At 42.3% G+C, this 16,965-nt stretch overlaps 10 non-coding genes across 10 annotated transcripts; all 10 read left to right on the top strand.

Annotated features, from left to right (window-relative positions):
• Positions 1-45: 45 nt before the first annotated feature.
• On the top strand, positions 46-252 carry LOC126120034 (small nucleolar RNA U3). Its single transcript, XR_007525967.1, has one exon. It is a non-coding gene; the product is annotated as a small nucleolar RNA U3 (small nucleolar RNA).
• A 947-nt stretch (positions 253-1,199) lies between these two features.
• Positions 1,200-1,318, top strand: LOC126120019 (U5 spliceosomal RNA). The gene has a single exon (XR_007525954.1). It is a non-coding gene; the product is annotated as a U5 spliceosomal RNA (small nuclear RNA).
• A 2,433-nt stretch (positions 1,319-3,751) lies between these two features.
• Positions 3,752-3,957, top strand: LOC126120012 (small nucleolar RNA U3). Its single transcript, XR_007525947.1, has one exon. It is a non-coding gene; the product is annotated as a small nucleolar RNA U3 (small nucleolar RNA).
• Positions 3,958-4,904: 947 nt separating this feature from the next.
• LOC126120018 (U5 spliceosomal RNA) lies at positions 4,905-5,023 on the top strand. The gene has a single exon (XR_007525953.1). It is a non-coding gene; the product is annotated as a U5 spliceosomal RNA (small nuclear RNA).
• Positions 5,024-7,460: 2,437 nt separating this feature from the next.
• LOC126120021 (small nucleolar RNA U3) lies at positions 7,461-7,667 on the top strand. The gene has a single exon (XR_007525956.1). It is a non-coding gene; the product is annotated as a small nucleolar RNA U3 (small nucleolar RNA).
• Positions 7,668-8,614: 947 nt separating this feature from the next.
• LOC126120078 (U5 spliceosomal RNA) lies at positions 8,615-8,733 on the top strand. The gene has a single exon (XR_007526007.1). It is a non-coding gene; the product is annotated as a U5 spliceosomal RNA (small nuclear RNA).
• A 2,435-nt stretch (positions 8,734-11,168) lies between these two features.
• LOC126120009 (small nucleolar RNA U3) lies at positions 11,169-11,375 on the top strand. Its single transcript, XR_007525945.1, has one exon. It is a non-coding gene; the product is annotated as a small nucleolar RNA U3 (small nucleolar RNA).
• A 947-nt stretch (positions 11,376-12,322) lies between these two features.
• Positions 12,323-12,441, top strand: LOC126120017 (U5 spliceosomal RNA). Its single transcript, XR_007525952.1, has one exon. It is a non-coding gene; the product is annotated as a U5 spliceosomal RNA (small nuclear RNA).
• A 2,429-nt stretch (positions 12,442-14,870) lies between these two features.
• On the top strand, positions 14,871-15,077 carry LOC126120120 (small nucleolar RNA U3). Its single transcript, XR_007526046.1, has one exon. It is a non-coding gene; the product is annotated as a small nucleolar RNA U3 (small nucleolar RNA).
• A 947-nt stretch (positions 15,078-16,024) lies between these two features.
• LOC126120016 (U5 spliceosomal RNA) lies at positions 16,025-16,143 on the top strand. The gene has a single exon (XR_007525951.1). It is a non-coding gene; the product is annotated as a U5 spliceosomal RNA (small nuclear RNA).
• The last annotated feature ends 822 nt before the right edge of the window (positions 16,144-16,965 follow it).

Raw genomic sequence — 16,965 nt, 5'->3', positions numbered from 1 at the left:
TGACGGTCTCGTGGCATAAGTAGCGAGCGGTGATAGCTTGCTAGCAAGATCATACTTCACAGGATCATTTCTGTAGTATGTCTTCAACTCTCTCTAGTTCAAAGCTGGAGTAGACGTAACCACGATGATGAGTGGTAGCACTGTCCCTGAGCGTGAGGCTTGCGATCGAGATTCATCGCATCTTGGTTGTAATCGATGATCGTTCACCACATTCTGAGGGATGTGGGAAGGGAATAGCGCTTTCCGAGTGGTGGTTTTATTATATAGAATAGAAGCAAGCATAAGTCATACTTTTGGTATCGGGACCCGCGTCGTTGCAGCAATGTCGCTACAGGTTGTGGAAGGACTTTGATTGCGACATGTCATGAAAGCCTTGTGGGAGTTTCTCGAGTGGCACGGGGACGAGCCATTTGATTTGGCCTGCTCCAAGTGCTAGGCTTGGATGACAACGACGTACTTTTGAGTTACAAGAATGAGTGAGCAACACAAGAAGAGTGCAATTGATGACCATAAACGGCTGACACACAACACAGTCTTGATAATCAGCACTAATGCATGATGTACGGAACATTTAGGAGGAGCGCGTTTGGCTAGCAAACATGAATTGAGTGATTTGCAAGGCACTGTTATCTGCAAGAAGGAATGCATGGAATTCGCAAATGAATAAGACTGGTTCAAATACTATCGACAGAAATTTTATTTCTGTTGTCAACTAGTATTAATTAGTTGTGTGGGAGCAGGGGGATATTTCCCTTGCACCATACATCTACATACAGGTTGCGTCTGATGTGGCCTAGTTTTGCGTTCAAAGAACTATCTAGTTGCCTGTTTTTTCAGTGAACGAGTGTGGTGGGGAGGAGAGAGATTAGTGTTAGATGCAGAGCAGTGCGGGCAGTTAGTTGTGTGTCTGACGGTGGGTCGCCGAGAGGAATTAGGCGTGCTGCCATCTGTCGGCAGGTGAGGTAATGAAGCAGCTTGAATGGTGACAGAAATGATGAAAATAGTTATCTAAAGAGTAATATCGACGACATTTGGCAGACACGTATTTCAGCGCTGACAGTTAGTTTGGGGTGTGTGCTTGCATGGCACTGGAAGTCTGTTGACGGTAGAGAAGTAGACAAGACGGAAAGAATTTTCCGCGTTCTCGCGGAGAAGCAATAGAGAAGCAGCCATAAGTATTGAAGTGAGGGCTTTGATCGGCACTCTGGTTTCCCTTCAAAACGAATAAATCTTTCGCCTTTTACTAAAGATTTCCGTGGAGGGGAACATTAAATGAGTCTATAAGGTATTTTTCGTAGTGCTCGGCTATTGCTGAGCCATAATCACAAGTAAAACGTAATGTAATTAGCAAGAGGTAGGTTGTGTTGTGAGAATGAAGGGCGTGGAGTAGCGGATCACGTTGGATCAGGTAGATGCTTTTTTAATTTGAAAATGCAATTGGCCGTTTCGTAGTATAATGAAACAAGTACATTTGCCCTGAAATGGCTTGCAGTGTGTTAGGCGATTGTGTAAAGAGAGAGAGAGAGAGAGCGCTATTTATTGTCCTGGAAACTCTTGGTGAACCCTTTCCGCATCTCAGTTCTAGATGATTTGAGGGTGTTTACTTGCACTGCAGTTGCACAACAGCATATAAGCCGATATTTGGAAGTGAATGATGAATTGAGAGGCTTTGTAATAAATACTAGTATGTGATTAGTAGATTGTGTTTTGAAACCCAAAATTATTTTTACCGCACAAGTTTGTGATTTGTAGGTATGATGTGAGTGAGATTTGGGCTGTAGATGGTGGTTAGTTGGGCAGGATGAGCATTTCAATTGTTTTCAATAGAGTGGATATTAGTGGCACTGGCTTGTTGCCATAATGTGGCATTGGTTCTTTGTTCATAACAGTGTACTCAGTTTTGTAGAAGATTTAGGTGAGAAAGAGACAGTTGTTGAATATGACATAGATAGCTAGAGATGAATTGAGTAGCAATTTCCTGGTAGTTGTAGTTTGGGTATGATGTGTCTCAGTGAGAGATAAATCTTGAAATGGAAGGGTTGTTCCTAGCTACAGTCTTGGAAACTATGTATCTGCTGTTGACTCCAATGTTTTCAAGATTACTTGTGTACAAAATTGGCCAGACTTTGCAGTTTCTTCTTCAGTAAATGAGTGGAAGGTGGTGCAGATAATGGTATAAATGTTCAGTGCCTCCTGTGAGTTGTTGATGCTGCTTGTCTTTTAAGTAAAATTGATAGGGGCTCTTGATTGACCCAGCCATAGACAGAGCTGGTGCATACTTGGCTTGAGAAGACTTTGGCCAGTAAATGATGAAATACCAACACATTGCTCACAACAAAGCTCCTTTCCCTGCATTCTAGTTTCCCTCGGGTATAGAGTGACATGATATTGGCAGATAATCACTTTGATCAGGCTGTTTGTTTTTTTTTTAATGCTCTTTTACCAGAATCCATTCATAGTGATAACTGTGTTCTCTGGTGGAACACGATGAGAACATTGTGTGAAGTGCACAGAAGTAGCTATTTGAGTGTGTGTGAAAATGTGAGGTAACCACTGTTACTCCTAAATTTCTGTGGAATTAAGTTTTCTGTGTGTGTCTGAAAATCCAAGTGGTTCAAGTTGGTAGTTTATTTGTTGCAAGCGAAAAAAGCTTTTTAGTAAACTGAGGCACTAGCATTAGTTTCCTGTTCACTGTGACAAGGAAGCTAGTATAAAAAGTAGTTTGTGGTTTTGTTTGCAAAGAAGTGCTCATGGGATGTAAGCACTGCTTGAGATTATTCTGAGATGATTTTTTGAGGGGGGGGGGGGGGGAGATTGCTAAACATCTAGCATTTTAGTAAGGAGCTTGTCGGAGTAGTCGTAAAATTGTTATTTTATGAGAAATTTCTTTATTCATAGCACATGGCCATCATAGTTGAAGCATAAAGATTGGCATGGTATGCGTAGGTCTGTAAAATGTCCTGACAGTGATGTTCACAGAGACTTGTTGTATACTTTGATTCTTCATCTGTTTAACAGTAGACATAAGAAATGTATTAGTGGAGCAAGTAGCTGTGAAATTACTGGCGTATGATTGATAGTATGGACGTGGCGCTGAGTGTAAGTGTTTGTTTAGCTGTGGGTGTTTTCATAATTGCCATGTGAGGAAAAGCAATACTCGTGATAGGCGAAAAGAGATACAGAGAGAAACACATTTATTGCGAGTATTATATATCAGCAGCTCTTGGGCGGGTATCAAGCTAGACGCAAAGTGAAACGAAAGAGGAAGTATGCATGAAAGTGGCGATATATCGACAAGAGTTTGCACTGTTAGGGTGAGGTGAATAAACTAGTGCGGTGCGAAAATTTTCGAAGAGAGAGGCGGCTTTAAAGAAAGCACAAGAGTCGTATGAACGCCGTCTTGTGTGTTTGTCTTTCAGTGGCTATTTGGCATGTCTGCTTGCGCCATAGGATGCTACTGTATGTGCCCCAGGCCCCCATCTAGCGGCCGGAGGTGCAAGCGGTGTTTACATACAGTCTCGCGTGAGGCAATGGTCTCTCATTTCGGAAGACAAGAAGCACTGGTAGCGCACAAAATAGCTGAGTGAGATCATGGCGGCCAAGTAAGAGTAGAAGTAGGTTCTTTGCAGAATGTCCGAGCTTAAGAAATTCTTCGATAAGTAAATCGCGAAATGTGAAGAGTGTGTCGTATTCTCGTAGGGCGTGTTGACGGTCTCGTGGCATAAGTAGCGAGCGGTGATAGCTTGCTAGCAAGATCATACTTCACAGGATCATTTCGTAGTATGTCTTCAACTCTCTCTAGTTCAAAGCTGGAGTAGACGTAACCACGATGATGAGTGGTAGCACTGTCCCTGAGCGTGAGGCTTGCGATCGAGATTCATCGCATCTTGGTTGTAATCGATGATCGTTCACCACATTCTGAGGGATGTGGGAAGGGAATAGCGCTTTCCGAGTGGTGGTTTTATTATATAGAATAGAAGCAAGCATAAGTCATACTTTTGGTATCGGGACCCGCGTCGTTGCAGCAATGTCGCTACAGGTTGTGGAAGGACTTTGATTGCGACATGTCATGAAAGCCTTGTGGGAGTTTCTCGAGTGGCACGGGGACGAGCCATTTGATTTGGCCTGCTCCAAGTGCTAGGCTTGGATGACAACGACGTACTTTTGAGTTACAAGAATGAGTGAGCAACACAAGAAGAGTGCAATTGATGACCATAAACGGCTGACACACAACACAGTCTTGATAATCAGCACTAATGCATGATGTACGGAACATTTAGGAGGAGCGCGTTTGGCTAGCAAACATGAATTGAGTGATTTGCAAGGCACTGTTATCTGCAAGAAGGAATGCATGGAATTCGCAAATGAATAAGACTGGTTCAAATACTATCGACAGAAATTTTATTTCTGTTGTCAACTAGTATTAATTAGTTGTGTGGGAGCAGGGGGATATTTCCCTTGCACCATACATCTACATACAGGTTGCGTCTGATGTGGCCTAGTTTTGCGTTCAAAGAACTATCTAGTTGCCTGTTTTTTCAGTGAACGAGTGTGGTGGGGAGGAGAGAGATTAGTGTTAGATGCAGAGCAGTGCGGGCAGTTAGTTGTGTGTCTGACGGTGGGTCGCCGAGAGGAATTAGGCGTGCTGCCATCTGTCGGCAGGTGAGGTAATGAAGCAGCTTGAATGGTGACAGAAATGATGAAAATAGTTATCTAAAGAGTAATATCGACGACATTTGGCAGACACGTATTTCAGCGCTGACAGTTAGTTTGGGGTGTGTGCTTGCATGGCACTGGAAGTCTGTTGACGGTAGAGAAGTAGACAAGACGGAAAGAATTTTCCGCGTTCTCGCGGAGAAGCAATAGAGAAGCAGCCATAAGTATTGAAGTGAGGGCTTTGATCGGCACTCTGGTTTCCCTTCAAAACGAATAAATCTTTCGCCTTTTACTAAAGATTTCCGTGGAGGGGAACATTAAATGAGTCTATAAGGTATTTTTCGTAGTGCTCGGCTATTGCTGAGCCATAATCACAAGTAAAACGTAATGTAATTAGCAAGAGGTAGGTTGTGTTGTGAGAATGAAGGGCGTGGAGTAGCGGATCACGTTGGATCAGGTAGATGCTTTTTTAATTTGAAAATGCAATTGGCCGTTTCGTAGTATAATGAAACAAGTACATTTGCCCTGAAATGGCTTGCAGTGTGTTAGGCGATTGTGTAAAGAGAGAGAGAGAGAGAGAGAGAGCGCTATTTATTGTCCTGGAAACTCTTGGTGAACCCTTTCCGCATCTCAGTTCTAGATGATTTGAGGGTGTTTACTTGCACTGCAGTTGCACAACAGCATATAAGCCGATATTTGGAAGTGAATGATGAATTGAGAGGCTTTGTAATAAATACTAGTATGTGATTAGTAGATTGTGTTTTGAAACCCAAAATTATTTTTACCGCACAAGTTTGTGATTTGTAGGTATGATGTGAGTGAGATTTGGGCTGTAGATGGTGGTTAGTTGGGCAGGATGAGCATTTCAATTGTTTTCAATAGAGTGGATATTAGTGGCACTGGCTTGTTGCCATAATGTGGCATTGGTTCTTTGTTCATAACAGTGTACTCAGTTTTGTAGAAGATTTAGGTGAGAAAGAGACAGTTGTTGAATATGACATAGATAGCTAGAGATGAATTGAGTAGCAATTTCCTGGTAGTTGTAGTTTGGGTATGATGTGTCTCAGTGAGAGATAAATCTTGAAATGGAAGGGTTGTTCCTAGCTACAGTCTTGGAAACTATGTATCTGCTGTTGACTCCAATGTTTTCAAGATTACTTGTGTACAAAATTGGCCAGACTTTGCAGTTTCTTCTTCAGTAAATCAGTGGAAGGTGGTGCAGATAATGGTATAAATGTTCAGTGCCTCCTGTGAGTTGTTGATGCTGCTTGTCTTTTAAGTAAAATTGATAGGGGCTCTTGATTGACCCAGCCATAGACAGAGCTGGTGCATACTTGGCTTGAGAAGACTTTGGCCAGTAAATGATGAAATACCAACACATTGCTTACAACAAAGCTCCTTTCCCTGCATTCTAGTTTCCCTCGGGTATAGAGTGACATGATATTGGCAGATAATCACTTTGATCAGGCTGTTTGTTTTTTTTTTTAATGCTCTTTTACCAGAATCCATTCATAGTGATAACTGTGTTCTCTGGTGGAACACGATGAGAACATTGTGTGAAGTGCACAGAAGTAGCTATTTGAGTGTGTGTGAAAATGTGAGGTAACCACTGTTACTCCTAAATTTCTGTGGAATTAAGTTTTCTGTGTGTGTCTGAAAATCCAAGTGGTTCAAGTTGGTAGTTTATTTGTTGCAAGCGAAAAAAGCTTTTTAGTAAACTGAGGCACTAGCATTAGTTTCCTGTTCACTGTGACAAGGAAGCTAGTATAAAAAGTAGTTTGTGGTTTTGTTTGCAAAGAAGTGCTCATGGGATGTAAGCACTGCTTGAGATTATTCTGAGATGATTTTTTGAGGGGGGGGGGGGAGATTGCTAAACATCTAGCATTTTAGTAAGGAGCTTGTCGGAGTAGTCGTAAAATTGTTATTTTATGAGAAATTTCTTTATTCATAGCACATGGCCATCATAGTTGAAGCATAAAGATTGGCATGGTATGCGTAGGTCTGTAAAATGTCCTGACAGTGATGTTCACAGAGACTTGTTGTATACTTTGATTCTTCATCTGTTTAACAGTAGACATAAGAAATGTATTAGTGGAGCAAGTAGCTGTGAAATTACTGGCGTATGATTGATAGTATGGACGTGGCGCTGAGTGTAAGTGTTTGTTTAGCTGTGGGTGTTTTCATAATTGCCATGTGAGGAAAAGCAATACTCGTGATAGGCGAAAAGAGATACAGAGAGAAACACATTTATTGCGAGTATTATATATCAGCAGCTCTTGGGCGGGTATCAAGCTAGACGCAAAGTGAAACGAAAGAGGAAGTATGCATGAAAGTGGCGATATATCGACAAGAGTTTGCACTGTTAGGGTGAGGTGAATAAACTAGTGCGGTGCGAAAATTTTCGAAGAGAGAGGCGGCTTTAAAGAAAGCACAAGAGTCGTATGAACGCCGTCTTGTGTGTTTGTCTTTCAGTGGCTATTTGGCATGTCTGCTTGCGCCATAGGATGCTACTGTATGTGCCCCAGGCCCCCATCTAGCGGCCGGAGGTGCAAGCGGTGTTTACATACAGTCTCGCGTGAGGCAATGGTCTCTCATTTCGGAAGACAAGAAGCACTGGTAGCGCACAAAATAGCTGAGTGAGATCATGGCGGCCAAGTAAGAGTAGAAGTAGGTTCTTTGCAGAATGTCCGAGCTTAAGAAATTCTTCGATAAGTAAATCGCGAAATGTGAAGAGTGTGTCGTATTCTCGTAGGGCGTGTTGACGGTCTCGTGGCATAAGTAGCGAGCGGTGATAGCTTGCTAGCAAGATCATACTTCACAGGATCATTTCTGTAGTATGTCTTCAACTCTCTCTAGTTCAAAGCTGGAGTAGACGTAACCACGATGATGAGTGGTAGCACTGTCCCTGAGCGTGAGGCTTGCGATCGAGATTCATCGCATCTTGGTTGTAATCGATGATCGTTCACCACATTCTGAGGGATGTGGGAAGGGAATAGCGCTTTCCGAGTGGTGGTTTTATTATATAGAATAGAAGCAAGCATAAGTCATACTTTTGGTATCGGGACCCGCGTCGTTGCAGCAATGTCGCTACAGGTTGTGGAAGGACTTTGATTGCGACATGTCATGAAAGCCTTGTGGGAGTTTCTCGAGTGGCACGGGGACGAGCCATTTGATTTGGCCTGCTCCAAGTGCTAGGCTTGGATGACAACGACGTACTTTTGAGTTACAAGAATGAGTGAGCAACACAAGAAGAGTGCAATTGATGACCATAAACGGCTGACACACAACACAGTCTTGATAATCAGCACTAATGCATGATGTACGGAACATTTAGGAGGAGCGCGTTTGGCTAGCAAACATGAATTGAGTGATTTGCAAGGCACTGTTATCTGCAAGAAGGAATGCATGGAATTCGCAAATGAATAAGACTGGTTCAAATACTATCGACAGAAATTTTATTTCTGTTGTCAACTAGTATTAATTAGTTGTGTGGGAGCAGGGGGATATTTCCCTTGCACCATACATCTACATACAGGTTGCGTCTGATGTGGCCTAGTTTTGCGTTCAAAGAACTATCTAGTTGCCTGTTTTTTCAGTGAACGAGTGTGGTGGGGAGGAGAGAGATTAGTGTTAGATGCAGAGCAGTGCGGGCAGTTAGTTGTGTGTCTGACGGTGGGTCGCCGAGAGGAATTAGGCGTGCTGCCATCTGTCGGCAGGTGAGGTAATGAAGCAGCTTGAATGGTGACAGAAATGATGAAAATAGTTATCTAAAGAGTAATATCGACGACATTTGGCAGACACGTATTTCAGCGCTGACAGTTAGTTTGGGGTGTGTGCTTGCATGGCACTGGAAGTCTGTTGACGGTAGAGAAGTAGACAAGACGGAAAGAATTTTCCGCGTTCTCGCGGAGAAGCAATAGAGAAGCAGCCATAAGTATTGAAGTGAGGGCTTTGATCGGCACTCTGGTTTCCCTTCAAAACGAATAAATCTTTCGCCTTTTACTAATGATTTCCGTGGAGGGGAACATTAAATGAGTCTATAAGGTATTTTTCGTAGTGCTCGGCTATTGCTGAGCCATAATCACAAGTAAAACGTAATGTAATTAGCAAGAGGTAGGTTGTGTTGTGAGAATGAAGGGCGTGGAGTAGCGGATCACGTTGGATCAGGTAGATGCTTTTTTAATTTGAAAATGCAATTGGCCGTTTCGTAGTATAATGAAACAAGTACATTTGCCCTGAAATGGCTTGCAGTGTGTTAGGCGATTGTGTAAAGAGAGAGAGAGAGAGAGAGAGAGCGCTATTTATTGTCCTGGAAACTCTTGGTGAACCCTTTCCGCATCTCAGTTCTAGATGATTTGAGGGTGTTTACTTGCACTGCAGTTGCACAACAGCATATAAGCCGATATTTGGAAGTGAATGATGAATTGAGAGGCTTTGTAATAAATACTAGTATGTGATTAGTAGATTGTGTTTTGAAACCCAAAATTATTTTTACCGCACAAGTTTGTGATTTGTAGGTATGATGTGAGTGAGATTTGGGCTGTAGATGGTGGTTAGTTGGGCAGGATGAGCATTTCAATTGTTTTCAATAGAGTGGATATTAGTGGCACTGGCTTGTTGCCATAATGTGGCATTGGTTCTTTGTTCATAACAGTGTACTCAGTTTTGTAGAAGATTTAGGTGAGAAAGAGACAGTTGTTGAATATGACATAGATAGCTAGAGATGAATTGAGTAGCAATTTCCTGGTAGTTGTAGTTTGGGTATGATGTGTCTCAGTGAGAGATAAATCTTGAAATGGAAGGGTTGTTCCTAGCTACAGTCTTGGAAACTATGTATCTGCTGTTGACTCCAATGTTTTCAAGATTACTTGTGTACAAAATTGGCCAGACTTTGCAGTTTCTTCTTCAGTAAATCAGTGGAAGGTGGTGCAGATAATGGTATAAATGTTCAGTGCCTCCTGTGAGTTGTTGATGCTGCTTGTCTTTTAAGTAAAATTGATAGGGGCTCTTGATTGACCCAGCCATAGACAGAGCTGGTGCATACTTGGCTTGAGAAGACTTTGGCCAGTAAATGATGAAATACCAACACATTGCTCACAACAAAGCTCCTTTCCCTGCATTCTAGTTTCCCTCGGGTATAGAGTGACATGATATTGGCAGATAATCACTTTGATCAGGCTGTTTGTTTTTTTTTAATGCTCTTTTACCAGAATCCATTCATAGTGATAACTGTGTTCTCTGGTGGAACACGATGAGAACATAGTGTGAAGTGCACAGAAGTAGCTATTTGAGTGTGTGTGAAAATGTGAGGTAACCACTGTTACTCCTAAATTTCTGTGGAATTAAGTTTTCTGTGTGTGTCTGAAAATCCAAGTGGTTCAAGTTGGTAGTTTATTTGTTGCAAGCGAAAAAAGCTTTTTAGTAAACTGAGGCACTAGCATTAGTTTCCTGTTCACTGTGACAAGGAAGCTAGTATAAAAAGTAGTTTGTGGTTTTGTTTGCAAAGAAGTGCTCATGGGATGTAAGCACTGCTTGAGATTATTCTGAGATGATTTTTTGAGGGGGGGGGGGGAGATTGCTAAACATCTAGCATTTTAGTAAGGAGCTTGTCGGAGTAGTCGTAAAATTGTTATTTTATGAGAAATTTCTTTATTCATAGCACATGGCCATCATAGTTGAAGCATAAAGATTGGCATGGTATGCGTAGGTCTGTAAAATGTCCTGACAGTGATGTTCACAGAGACTTGTTGTATACTTTGATTCTTCATCTGTTTAACAGTAGACATAAGAAATGTATTAGTGGAGCAAGTAGCTGTGAAATTACTGGCGTATGATTGATAGTATGGACGTGGCGCTGAGTGTAAGTGTTTGTTTAGCTGTGGGTGTTTTCATAATTGCCATGTGAGGAAAAGCAATACTCGTGATAGGCGAAAAGAGATACAGAGAGAAACACATTTATTGCGAGTATTATATATCAGCAGCTCTTGGGCGGGTATCAAGCTAGACGCAAAGTGAAACGAAAGAGGAAGTATGCATGAAAGTGGCGATATATCGACAAGAGTTTGCACTGTTAGGGTGAGGTGAATAAACTAGTGCGGTGCGAAAATTTTCGAAGAGAGAGGCGGCTTTAAAGAAAGCACAAGAGTCGTATGAACGCCGTCTTGTGTGTTTGTCTTTCAGTGGCTATTTGGCATGTCTGCTTGCGCCATAGGATGCTACTGTATGTGCCCCAGGCCCCCATCTAGCGGCCGGAGGTGCAAGCGGTGTTTACATACAGTCTCGCGTGAGGCAATGGTCTCTCATTTCGGAAGACAAGAAGCACTGGTAGCGCACAAAATAGCTGAGTGAGATCATGGCGGCCAAGTAAGAGTAGAAGTAGGTTCTTTGCAGAATGTCCGAGCTTAAGAAATTCTTCGATAAGTAAATCGCGAAATGTGAAGAGTGTGTCGTATTCTCGTAGGGCGTGTTGACGGTCTCGTGGCATAAGTAGCGAGCGGTGATAGCTTGCTAGCAAGATCATACTTCACAGGATCATTTCTGTAGTATGTCTTCAACTCTCTCTAGTTCAAAGCTGGAGTAGACGTAACCACGATGATGAGTGGTAGCACTGTCCCTGAGCGTGAGGCTTGCGATCGAGATTCATCGCATCTTGGTTGTAATCGATGATCGTTCACCACATTCTGAGGGATGTGGGAAGGGAATAGCGCTTTCCGAGTGGTGGTTTTATTATATAGAATAGAAGCAAGCATAAGTCATACTTTTGGTATCGGGACCCGCGTCGTTGCAGCAATGTCGCTACAGGTTGTGGAAGGACTTTGATTGCGACATGTCATGAAAGCCTTGTGGGAGTTTCTCGAGTGGCACGGGGACGAGCCATTTGATTTGGCCTGCTCCAAGTGCTAGGCTTGGATGACAACGACGTACTTTTGAGTTACAAGAATGAGTGAGCAACACAAGAAGAGTGCAATTGATGACCATAAACGGCTGACACACAACACAGTCTTGATAATCAGCACTAATGCATGATGTACGGAACATTTAGGAGGAGCGCGTTTGGCTAGCAAACATGAATTGAGTGATTTGCAAGGCACTGTTATCTGCAAGAAGGAATGCATGGAATTCGCAAATGAATAAGACTGGTTCAAATACTATCGACAGAAATTTTATTTCTGTTGTCAACTAGTATTAATTAGTTGTGTGGGAGCAGGGGGATATTTCCCTTGCACCATACATCTACATACAGGTTGCGTCTGATGTGGCCTAGTTTTGCGTTCAAAGAACTATCTAGTTGCCTGTTTTTTCAGTGAACGAGTGTGGTGGGGAGGAGAGAGATTAGTGTTAGATGCAGAGCAGTGCGGGCAGTTAGTTGTGTGTCTGACGGTGGGTCGCCGAGAGGAATTAGGCGTGCTGCCATCTGTCGGCAGGTGAGGTAATGAAGCAGCTTGAATGGTGACAGAAATGATGAAAATAGTTATCTAAAGAGTAATATCGACGACATTTGGCAGACACGTATTTCAGCGCTGACAGTTAGTTTGGGGTGTGTGCTTGCATGGCACTGGAAGTCTGTTGACGGTAGAGAAGTAGACAAGACGGAAAGAATTTTCCGCGTTCTCGCGGAGAAGCAATAGAGAAGCAGCCATAAGTATTGAAGTGAGGGCTTTGATCGGCACTCTGGTTTCCCTTCAAAACGAATAAATCTTTCGCCTTTTACTAAAGATTTCCGTGGAGGGGAACATTAAATGAGTCTATAAGGTATTTTTCGTAGTGCTCGGCTATTGCTGAGCCATAATCACAAGTAAAACGTAATGTAATTAGCAAGAGGTAGGTTGTGTTGTGAGAATGAAGGGCGTGGAGTAGCGGATCACGTTGGATCAGGTAGATGCTTTTTTAATTTGAAAATGCAATTGGCCGTTTCGTAGTATAATGAAACAAGTACATTTGCCCTGAAATGGCTTGCAGTGTGTTAGGCGATTGTGTAAAGAGAGAGAGAGAGAGAGCGCTATTTATTGTCCTGGAAACTCTTGGTGAACCCTTTCCGCATCTCAGTTCTAGATGATTTGAGGGTGTTTACTTGCACTGCAGTTGCACAACAGCATATAAGCCGATATTTGGAAGTGAATGATGAATTGAGAGGCTTTGTAATAAATACTAGTATGTGATTAGTAGATTGTGTTTTGAAACCCAAAATTATTTTTACCGCACAAGTTTGTGATTTGTAGGTATGATGTGAGTGAGATTTGGGCTGTAGATGGTGGTTAGTTGGGCAGGATGAGCATTTCAATTGTTTTCAATAGAGTGGATATTAGTGGCACTGGCTTGTTGCCATAATGTGGCATTGGTTCTTTGTTCATAACAGTGTACTCAGTTTTGTAGAAGATTTAGGTGAGAAAGAGACAGTTGTTGAATATGACATAGATAGCTAGAGATGAATTGAGTAGCAATTTCCTGGTAGTTGTAGTTTGGGTATGATGTGTCTCAGTGAGAGATAAATCTTGAAATGGAAGGGTTGTTCCTAGCTACAGTCTTGGAAACTATGTATCTGCTGTTGACTCCAATGTTTTCAAGATTACTTGTGTACAAAATTGGCCAGACTTTGCAGTTTCTTCTTCAGTAAATCAGTGGAAGGTGGTGCAGATAATGGTATAAATGTTCAGTGCCTCCTGTGAGTTGTTGATGCTGCTTGTCTTTTAAGTAAAATTGATAGGGGCTCTTGATTGACCCAGCCATAGACAGAGCTGGTGCATACTTGGCTTGAGAAGACTTTGGCCAGTAAATGATGAAATACCAACACATTGCTCACAACAAAGCTCCTTTCCCTGCATTCTAGTTTCCCTCGGGTATAGAGTGACATGATATTGGCAGATAATCACTTTGATCAGGCTGTTTGTTTTTTTTTAATGCTCTTTTACCAGAATCCATTCATAGTGATAACTGTGTTCTCTGGTGGAACACGATGAGAACATAGTGTGAAGTGCACAGAAGTAGCTATTTGAGTGTGTGTGAAAATGTGAGGTAACCACTGTTACTCCTAAATTTCTGTGGAATTAAGTTTTCTGTGTGTGTCTGAAAATCCAAGTGGTTCAAGTTGGTAGTTTATTTGTTGCAAGCGAAAAAAGCTTTTTAGTAAACTGAGGCACTAGCATTAGTTTCCTGTTCACTGTGACAAGGAAGCTAGTATAAAAAGTAGTTTGTGGTTTTGTTTGCAAAGAAGTGCTCATGGGATGTAAGCACTGCTTGAGATTATTCTGAGATGATTTTTTGAGGGGGGGGGGGGAGATTGCTAAACATCTAGCATTTTAGTAAGGAGCTTGTCGGAGTAGTCGTAAAATTGTTATTTTATGAGAAATTTCTTTATTCATAGCACATGGCCATCATAGTTGAAGCATAAAGATTGGCATGGTATGCGTAGGTCTGTAAAATGTCCTGACAGTGATGTTCACAGAGACTTGTTGTATACTTTGATTCTTCATCTGTTTAACAGTAGACATAAGAAATGTATTAGTGGAGCAAGTAGCTGTGAAATTACTGGCGTATGATTGATAGTATGGACGTGGCGCTGAGTGTAAGTGTTTGTTTAGCTGTGGGTGTTTTCATAATTGCCATGTGAGGAAAAGCAATACTCGTGATAGGCGAAAAGAGATACAGAGAGAAACACATTTATTGCGAGTATTATATATCAGCAGCTCTTGGGCGGGTATCAAGCTAGACGCAAAGTGAAACGAAAGAGGAAGTATGCATGAAAGTGGCGATATATCGACAAGAGTTTGCACTGTTAGGGTGAGGTGAATAAACTAGTGCGGTGCGAAAATTTTCGAAGAGAGAGGCGGCTTTAAAGAAAGCACAAGAGTCGTATGAACGCCGTCTTGTGTGTTTGTCTTTCAGTGGCTATTTGGCATGTCTGCTTGCGCCATAGGATGCTACTGTATGTGCCCCAGGCCCCCATCTAGCGGCCGGAGGTGCAAGCGGTGTTTACATACAGTCTCGCGTGAGGCAATGGTCTCTCATTTCGGAAGACAAGAAGCACTGGTAGCGCACAAAATAGCTGAGTGAGATCATGGCGGCCAAGTAAGAGTAGAAGTAGGTTCTTTGCAGAATGTCCGAGCTTAAGAAATTCTTCGATAAGTAAATCGCGAAATGTGAAGAGTGTGTCGTATTCTCGTAGGGCGTGTTGACGGTCTCGTGGCATAAGTAGCGAGCGGTGATAGCTTGCTAGCAAGATCATACTTCACAGGATCATTTCTGTAGTATGTCTTCAACTCTCTCTAGTTCAAAGCTGGAGTAGACGTAACCACGATGATGAGTGGTAGCACTGTCCCTGAGCGTGAGGCTTGCGATCGAGATTCATCGCATCTTGGTTGTAATCGATGATCGTTCACCACATTCTGAGGGATGTGGGAAGGGAATAGCGCTTTCCGAGTGGTGGTTTTATTATATAGAATAGAAGCAAGCATAAGTCATACTTTTGGTATCGGGACCCGCGTCGTTGCAGCAATGTCGCTACAGGTTGTGGAAGGACTTTGATTGCGACATGTCATGAAAGCCTTGTGGGAGTTTCTCGAGTGGCACGGGGACGAGCCATTTGATTTGGCCTGCTCCAAGTGCTAGGCTTGGATGACAACGACGTACTTTTGAGTTACAAGAATGAGTGAGCAACACAAGAAGAGTGCAATTGATGACCATAAACGGCTGACACACAACACAGTCTTGATAATCAGCACTAATGCATGATGTACGGAACATTTAGGAGGAGCGCGTTTGGCTAGCAAACATGAATTGAGTGATTTGCAAGGCACTGTTATCTGCAAGAAGGAATGCATGGAATTCGCAAATGAATAAGACTGGTTCAAATACTATCGACAGAAATTTTATTTCTGTTGTCAACTAGTATTAATTAGTTGTGTGGGAGCAGGGGGATATTTCCCTTGCACCATACATCTACATACAGGTTGCGTCTGATGTGGCCTAGTTTTGCGTTCAAAGAACTATCTAGTTGCCTGTTTTTTCAGTGAACGAGTGTGGTGGGGAGGAGAGAGATTAGTGTTAGATGCAGAGCAGTGCGGGCAGTTAGTTGTGTGTCTGACGGTGGGTCGCCGAGAGGAATTAGGCGTGCTGCCATCTGTCGGCAGGTGAGGTAATGAAGCAGCTTGAATGGTGACAGAAATGATGAAAATAGTTATCTAAAGAGTAATATCGACGACATTTGGCAGACACGTATTTCAGCGCTGACAGTTAGTTTGGGGTGTGTGCTTGCATGGCACTGGAAGTCTGTTGACGGTAGAGAAGTAGACAAGACGGAAAGAATTTTCCGCGTTCTCGCGGAGAAGCAATAGAGAAGCAGCCATAAGTATTGAAGTGAGGGCTTTGATCGGCACTCTGGTTTCCCTTCAAAACGAATAAATCTTTCGCCTTTTACTAAAGATTTCCGTGGAGGGGAACATTAAATGAGTCTATAAGGTATTTTTCGTAGTGCTCGGCTATTGCTGAGCCATAATCACAAGTAAAACGTAATGTAATTAGCAAGAGGTAGGTTGTGTTGTGAGAATGAAGGGCGTGGAGTAGCGGATCACGTTGGATCAGGTAGATGCTTTTTTAATTTGAAAATGCAATTGGCCGTTTCGTAGTATAATGAAACAAGTACATTTGCCCTGAAATGGCTTGCAGTGTGTTAGGCGATTGTGTAAAGAGAGAGAGAGAGAGAGCGCTATTTATTGTCCTGGAAACTCTTGGTGAACCCTTTCCGCATCTCAGTTCTAGATGATTTGAGGGTGTTTACTTGCACTGCAGTTGCACAACAGCATATAAGCCGATATTTGGAAGTGAATGATGAATTGAGAGGCTTTGTAATAAATACTAGTATGTGATTAGTAGATTGTGTTTTGAAACCCAAAATTATTTTTACCGCACAAGTTTGTGATTTGTAGGTATGATGTGAGTGAGATTTGGGCTGTAGATGGTGGTTAGTTGGGCAGGATGAGCATTTCAAATGTTTTCAATAGAGTGGATATTAGTGGCACTGGCTTGTTGCCATAATGTGGCATTGGTTCTTTGTTCATAACAGTGTACTCAGTTTTGTAGAAGATTTAGGTGAGAAAGAGACAGTTGTTGAATATGACATAGATAGCTAGAGATGAATTGAGTAGCAATTTCCTGGTAGTTGTAGTTTGGGTATGATGTGTCTCAGTGAGAGATAAATCTTGAAATGGAAGGGTTGTTCCTAGCTACAGTCTTGGAAACTATGTATCTGCTGTTGACTCCAATGTTTTCAAGATTACTTGTGTACAAAATTGGCCAGACTTTGCAGTTTCTTCT

The sequence above is a fragment of the Schistocerca cancellata genome, unplaced genomic scaffold, assembly GCF_023864275.1.
Source record: "Schistocerca cancellata isolate TAMUIC-IGC-003103 unplaced genomic scaffold, iqSchCanc2.1 HiC_scaffold_405, whole genome shotgun sequence".
NCBI classification, from domain to species: domain Eukaryota; kingdom Metazoa; phylum Arthropoda; class Insecta; order Orthoptera; family Acrididae; genus Schistocerca; species Schistocerca cancellata.
This window is presented reverse-complemented; position numbering and strand designations above follow the sequence as displayed.